Raw genomic sequence first — 9,017 nt, 5'->3', positions numbered from 1 at the left:
TGGTATCTTGTTAATTTAATTCGATACGAATTTAGATTATTTCATAGTTATTTTGTATACATATTTTTATACGCATTTACATTATTTATTGTGTGTTTTGTATATATATTTTTATGCAAATTTACTTTATTTTATGTGCATTTTTGTACATATATTTTTATAGAAATTTTCGTTAATTTATGTGTATTTTGTATATGTTTTCTCATACAAATTTACATTATTTTATTGGTATTTTTTTATTTATTTTGATACGAATTACATGATTATATGTGTATTTTGTACATATTTTTTATACGTATTTACATTATTTAATGTGTATTTTGTTTATATATATTTATACAAATTTACGTTATTATATGTGTATTTGTATAAATATTTTGATACAAATTTACATTATTTTATGTATTTTGTATATATATTTCAATTCAAATTTAGCTTCTTTTATGTGTATTTTGTATATCCATTTTCATACAAATTTAAATACTTTTTGTGTATTTTTTTATATAGTTTTATACAAATTTACGTTATTTTATGTGTATTTTGTATATTTATATTTATACAAATACAATTTCTTTTATTGTTTTTTTGTTTATTTATTTTGATACGAATTTTAATTATTTTATGTGTATTTTGTATACATTATTTTATGTGTATTTTGTCTACATTTTTTTTATACGTATTTACTTCATTTGATGTGTTTTTTGTATATATATATTTTTATAGAAATCTATGTTATTTTATGTGTATTCGTATATATATTTTGAAACAAATTTACTTTATTTTATATGTATTTTTGCATATCTATTTCAATACAAATTTACCTTATTTTATGTGCATTTTGTATATTTATTTTAATTCAAATTTAAATATTTCATGTGTATTTTAGTATATATATTTTTATAAAAAAATGCGTTATTTTATGGGTAATTTGCATCTTTATTTTCATTCAAATTTACATTATTTTTTATAATATTATCTGTATATATTTTGATACGATTTTATATTATTCTCTTTATGTTTTGTATATATTTTTTTTATACATATTTACATCATTTAATGTGTATTTTGTATATATATTTTATACAAATTTATGTTATTTTAAGTGTATTTGTTGATATATTTTCATGCAAATTTAAATTATCTTTGTGTATTTTTGTATATAGTTTATACAAATTTACGTTATCTTATGTGTATTTTGTATATCTATTTTCATACAAATACACATTCTTTTATTGATTTTTTGTTTATTTATTTTGACACGAATTTACATTATTTAATGTATATTTTGTATATATATTTTTATACGTATTTATATAATTTCATGTGTATTTTGTATATATATTTATATAGAAATCTACGTTATTTTATGAGTATTCGTATATATATTTTGAAACAAATTTACATTGTTTTTGGTGTATTTTGCATATTTTTTCAATACAAATTTATCTTATTGTATGTGCATTTTCTATATTAATTTTAATACAAATTTAATTATTCCATGTGTATTTTTGTATATGTATTTTAAAAAAATATGCTTTATTTTAGGGGTATTGTGCATCTTTATTTTCATACAAATTTACATTATTTTATTGATATTCTGTGTATTTATTTTGATACGATTTTACATTATTCTATATGTATTTTGTATATATATTTCATACAAATTTACATTATTTTTAGTGTATTCTGTACATTGATTTAAATACAAATTTAGCTAATTATTTGTGTATTTTGTATATCTATTTTCATACAAATTTAAAAAAAAATTGTGTATGTTTGTATATATTTTTATACACATTTTCGTTATTTTATGTGTATTTTGTATATTTATTTTCCTACAAATATACGTTCTTTTATCGGAATTTTGTTTATTTATTTTGTTGCGAATTTACATTATTTTAGGTGTATTTGGTATATATATTTTTATAATTATTTACATCATTTTATATGTAGTTTGTTTGTATATTTTCATAGAAATTGACTATTTTATGTGTTTTCGTATATATATTTTGATACAAATTTACATTATTTATGTCTATTTTGCATGTCTATTTCAATAAAGATTTACTTTTTTGTATGTACATTTTGTATATTTATTTTAATACAAATTTAATTATTTTATGTGTATTTTTGTATATATATTTTTATACAAATATGCCTTATTATATGGGTATTTTGGAGCTTTTTTTTCATACATATTTACATTATTTTATTGAGACTATGTTTATTTATTTTGATACGATTTTACTTTATTTTATGTATATATTGTATATATATTTTTATACAGATTTAGATTATTTATTGTATATATATATATATATATATATATATATATATATATATATATATATATATATATATATATATATATATATATATATATATATATATATATATATATATATATATATATATATATATATATATATATATATATATATATATATTATGGAAATCTTCCATATTTTATATGTATTTGTTTATATATTTTCATTCAAATTTACATTATTTTATGTGTATTTTGAATATGTATTTGAATACAAATTTACTTAATTTTATTTGTATTTTGCATATCTATTTTCAAACAAATTTAGATTATTTTTGTGTATTTTTGTATATATTTATATACAAATTTTAGTTATTTTATTTGTATTTTGAATATATATTTCATACAAATATACATTCTTTTATTAGAATTTTGTCTGTTTATATTAATACGAGTTTACCTTATTTTATGTGTATTCGTATATATATTTTGAAAGAAATTTACATTATTTTATATGTATTTTGCATATCTATTTCAATACAAATTTACCTTATTGAATGTGCATTTTGTATATTTATTTTAATACAAATTTAAATATTTCATGTGTATTTTAGTATATATATATTTTTATAAAAAATGCGTTATTTTATGGGTACTTTGCATCTTTATTTTCATACAAATTTACATTATTTTTTTATAATATTATGAGTATTTATTTTGATACGATTTTATATTATTTTATTTATGTTTTGTATATATTTTTTTATACATATTTACATTATTTAATGTGTATTTTGTATATATATTTTATACAAATTTACGTTATTTTAAATGTATTTGTTTATATATTTTCATACAAATTTAAATTATTTTTTGTGTATTTTGTATATAGTTTATACAAATTTGCGTTATTTTATGTGTATTTTGTATATCTATTTTCATACAAATACACATTCTTTTATTGATTTTTTATTTTATTTATTTTGACACGAATTTACATTATTTCATGTATATTTTGTATATATATTTTTATACGTATTTATATAATTTCATGTGTATTTTGTATATATATTTATTTTATTTTATGTGTATTCGTATATATATTTTGAAACAAATTTATATTGTTTTTGGTGTATTTTGCATATTTTTTCAATACAAATTTACCTTATTGTATGTGCATTTTGTTTATTAATTTTAATACAAATTTAATTATTCTATGTGTATTTTTGTATATGTATTTTTATAAAAAATATGCTTTATTTTATGGGTATTTTGCATCTTTATTTACATACAAATTTACCTTATTTTATTGATATTCTGTGTATTTATTTTGATACGATTTTACATTATTCTATATGTATTTTGTATATATATTTCATACAAATTTACATTATTTTTAGTGTATTTTGTACATGTATTTAAATACAAATTTAGCTAATTATATGTGTATTTTGTATATCTATTTTCATACAAATTGAAATTATTTTTTTGTATGTTTGTATATATTTTTATACAAATTCATGTTATTTTATGTGTATTTGTATATATATTTGCATACAAATTTACATTATTTTATGTGTATTTTGTACATATATTTTATTACAAATTTACCTTATTTTATGGTTATTTTGTATGTTTATTTCATTCAATTTAAAATTATTTTATGTGTATTTTTGTATTTGTTGTTAGGTTACTTTATGTGTTTTTTCTTTATATATTTTCATCCAAAATTTCATTATTTTATTGGTATTTTGTTAATTTAATTCGATATGAATTTAGATTATTTCATAGGTATTTTGTATACATTTTTTTATACGCATTTACATTATTTAGTGTGTGTTTTGTATATGTATTTTTATGCAAATTTACTTTATTTTATGTGCATTTTTGTACATATATTTTTATAGAAATTTGTGTTATTTGATGTTTATTTTGTATATGTTTTCTCATATAAATTTAAATTATTTTATTGTTAGTTTGGTTATTTATTTAGATATGAATTACAGGATTATATGTGTATTTTGTACATATTTTTTATACGTTTTTACATTATTTAATGTGTATTTTGTTTATATATTTTTATACAAATTTACGTTATTATATGTGTATTTTTATAAATATTTTGATACAAATTTACTTTATTTTATGTATTTTGTATATATATTTCAATTCAAATTTAGCTTATTTTATGTGTATTTTGTATATCTATTTTCATACAAATTTAATTACTTTTGTGTATTTTGAATATAGTTTTATACAAATTTATTTTATGTGTATTTTGTATATTTATATTTATACAAATACAAATTCTTTTATTGGTATTTTGTTTATTTATTTTGATACGAATTTACATTATTTTATGTATATTTTGTATACATTTTTTATACGTATTTTCTTAATTTTATGTGAATTTTGAATATTTATTTTTATAGAAATTTACGTTATTTTATGTGTATTCGTATATATATTTTGAAAAAATTTACATTGTTTTATATGTATTTTGCACTTCTATTTCTATACAAATCTAATTATTGTATGTGCATTTTGTATATTTATTTTAATACAAATTCAAATATTTTATGTTTATTTTGGTATACATTTTTTTTATAAAAAAAGCGTTATGTTTTATACGTATTTACTTAATTTTATGTGTATTTTGTATATTTTTTTATACATATTTACATTATTTAATGTGTATATGTAAACATATGATTTTGTATATATATTTTATACAAATTTACGTTATTTTAAGAGTATTTGTTTATATATTTTAATTCAAATTTAATTATTATTTTATGTGTATTTTGTATATGTATTTCAATAAAAATTTGCCTAATTTTATGTATATTTTGTATATCTATTTTCATATTTATTTAAATTATTTTTGTGTATTTTTGTATATAGTTTTATATAAATTTACGTTATTTTATGTGTATTTTGTATATCTATTTTCATACAAATACACATTCTTTTATTGTTATTGTGTTTATTTATTTAGACACGAATTTACATTATTTAATGTGTATTTTGTATATATATTTTTATACGTATTCACATCATTTCATGTGCATTTTATATATATATATATATATATATATATATATATATATATATAGATATAGATATAGATATAGATATAGAGATAGATATATATAGATAGATATATATTTATATATCTATAGAAATCCACGTTATTTTATATGTATTCGTATATATATTTTGAAACAACTTTTTTCAATACAAATTTACCTTATTGTATGTGCATTTCGCATATTAATTTTAATACAAATTTAATTATTCTATATGTATTTTTGTAAATGTATTTAAGAAAAAATATGCTTTACTTTATGGATATTTTGCATCTTTATTTTCATACAAATTTACTTTATTTTATTGATATTCTGTGTATTTATTTTGATACGATTTTACATTATTCTATGTGTATTTTGTTTATATATTTTATACAAATTTACGTTATTTTATGTTTATTTGTTTTCATTTCATACAAATTTACATAATTTTATGTGTATTTTGAACATGTATTTGAATACAAATTTAACTAATTGTATGTGTATTTTGCATATCTATTTACATATAAATTGAAATTATTTTTGTGTATTTTGTATATATTTTTACACAAATTTTCGTTATTTTATGTGTATTTTGTATATTTATTTTCCTACAAATATACGTTCTTTTATCGGAATTTTGTTTATTTATTTTGATACGAATTTACATTATTTTATATAGATATATATATATATATATATATATATATATATATATATATATATATATATATATATATATATATATATTTATATATATATATATATATATATATATATATATATATATATATATATATATATATATATATATTTATACTTATTTACATCATTTTATATGTATTTTGTATGTATATTTTCATTGAAATTTACTCTATTTTATGTGTATTCGTATATATATTTTGATACAAATTTATATTATTGATGTGTATTTTGCATATCTATTTCAATACAAATTTACTTTATTGTATGTGCATTTTGTATATTTATTTTAATACAAATCTAATTATTTTATGTGTATTTTTGTTTATATATATTTTTATACAAATATGCGTTATTATATGGGTATTTTGCATCTTTATTTTCATACTAATTTACATTATTTTATTGATATTCTGTTTATTTATTTTTATACGAATTTTCATTATTTTATGTGTATTTTGTATATATATTTTTCTACGTATTTACATTATTTTATGTGTATTTTGTATATATATTTTCATAAAAATTTACGTTATTTTATTAAAATCACGTAAATTTATATATATATATATATATATATATATATATATATATATATATATATATATATATATATATATATATATATATATATATATATATATATATATATATATATATATATATATATATATATATATATATATATATATATATATATATATATATATATATATATATATATATATATATATATATATATCGTATATATTATGTATAAAACTATATAAAAAAATACACAAAAGTAATTTTTTATGTGTACTCTTATATATATTTTGAAACAAATTTACATTGTTTTAGGTGTGTTTTGTATATCTATTTCAATACAAATATACCATATTTTATGTGCATTTTGTATATTTATTTTAATACAAATTTAATTATTTGATGTGTTTTTTTGTATATATATTTTTATAAAAATATGCTTTTTATATGGGTATTTTTCCTCTTTATTTTCATGCAAATTTACATTATTTTATTGATATTCTGTGTATTTATTTTGAAACGATTTTACATTTTTCTATGTGTATTTTGTATATATTTTATTTTACATTATTTAATGAGCATTTTCTATATATATTTTATACAAATATATGTTACTTTATGTCTGTTTGTTTATATATTTTCATACAAATTTACATTTAATGTGGATGTTTTATATTTATTTCAATACAAATTTATCTAATTTTATGTGGATTTTGTAAATCTATTTTCATACAAATTGAAATTATTTTTGTGTATTTTTGTATATATTTTTATAAAAATTTTAGGTATTTTATATATTATTTTTATATATTTATTTTCCTACATATATACATTCTTTTATTGAAATTTAGTTTATTGAATTTGATACGAACTTAATGTACAAATGTAAAATCGTATCAATATAAATAAACAGAATATCAATAAAATAATGTAAATTTGTATGAAAATAAAGATGCAAAATTCCCATAAAATTACGCATATTTGTATAAAAATATATATACAAAAATAAAAAATAAAATGATTTAATTTGTATTAAAAAAAATAAAGAAGATGCACATACAGTAATGTGAATTTGTATTAAAATAGATATGCAAAATACACACAAAATATATACAAAATACATATAGTATAATGTATAATCGTATTAAATAAACAGAATATCAATAAAATAATGTAAATCTGTATGAAAATAAAGACGCAAAATACGCATAAAATAACACATATTTTTATAAAAATATGTATACAAAAATATAAATAAAATGATTGAATTTGTATTAAAATAAATATATAAAATGCACATACAGTAACGTAAATTTGTATTAAAATAGATATGCAAAATACACATAAAATTATGTAAATACGTATAATATGTACAAAATACACCTAAAATAATATAAATTCATATAAAAATAAATAAAGAAAATTCCCTTAAAAGATTTGTATCAAAATATATATACGAATACGCTTGAAATAACGTAAATTTCTTTGAAAATATGTATATAAAATACACATAAAATTATGTAAATACGTATAAAAATATATGTACAAAATACACTCAAAATAATGTAAATTCATATCAAAATAAATAAACAAAATTCCCTTAAAAGAATGTATATATGTAGAAAAATAAATATACAAAATACACCTAAAATAACTAAAATTTGTATAAAAATATATACAAAAATACACAAAAATAATTAAAATTTGTATGGAAATAAATATAGAAAATACACATAAAATTAAGTAAATTTGTATAGAAATACATATACAAAATACACATAAAATAATGTAAATTTGCAGAAAATATATATGCAAAATACTCATTAAATAATGTAAATATGTAAATACAAATATATACAAAATACACATAGAATAATGTAAAATCGTATGAAAATAAATAGACAGTATATTAAAAAAGTTATGTAAATTTGTATGAAAACAAAAATGCAACATTCCCATTAAATAATAAAGCATATTTTTTTATAAAAAAAACATATAAACAAAAATTCATATAAAATAATTAAATTTGTATTAAAATAATTATACAAAATACATATACAATAAGGTAAAATTGTATTGAAATAGATATATAAAATACACATAAAACATTGTAAATTTGTTTCAAAATATATATACGAATACACATAGAATTACGTAAAATTCTATAAGAATATATATACAAAAGACACATAAAATAATGTAAATGCGTATCAAAATCAATAAATAATAAATAATAAAATAAAATAAATTTGTGTGAAAATAAATTTACAAAATACACGTAACATAACTAAAATTTGTATTAAAATATATACAAAAATACCCAAAAATAATTTAAATTTCCATGAAAATACATATACAAAAAACACATAAAACTAGGTAAATTTGTTTTGAAATATATATACAAAATACTCATAAAATATTGTAAATTTGTATCAAAATATATAAACAAATACACA

This window comes from Eriocheir sinensis, chromosome 30 (genome assembly GCF_024679095.1).
Source record: "Eriocheir sinensis breed Jianghai 21 chromosome 30, ASM2467909v1, whole genome shotgun sequence".
Taxonomy (NCBI): Eukaryota; Metazoa; Arthropoda; class Malacostraca; order Decapoda; family Varunidae; genus Eriocheir; species Eriocheir sinensis.
Note: the sequence above shows the minus strand (reverse complement) of the source record.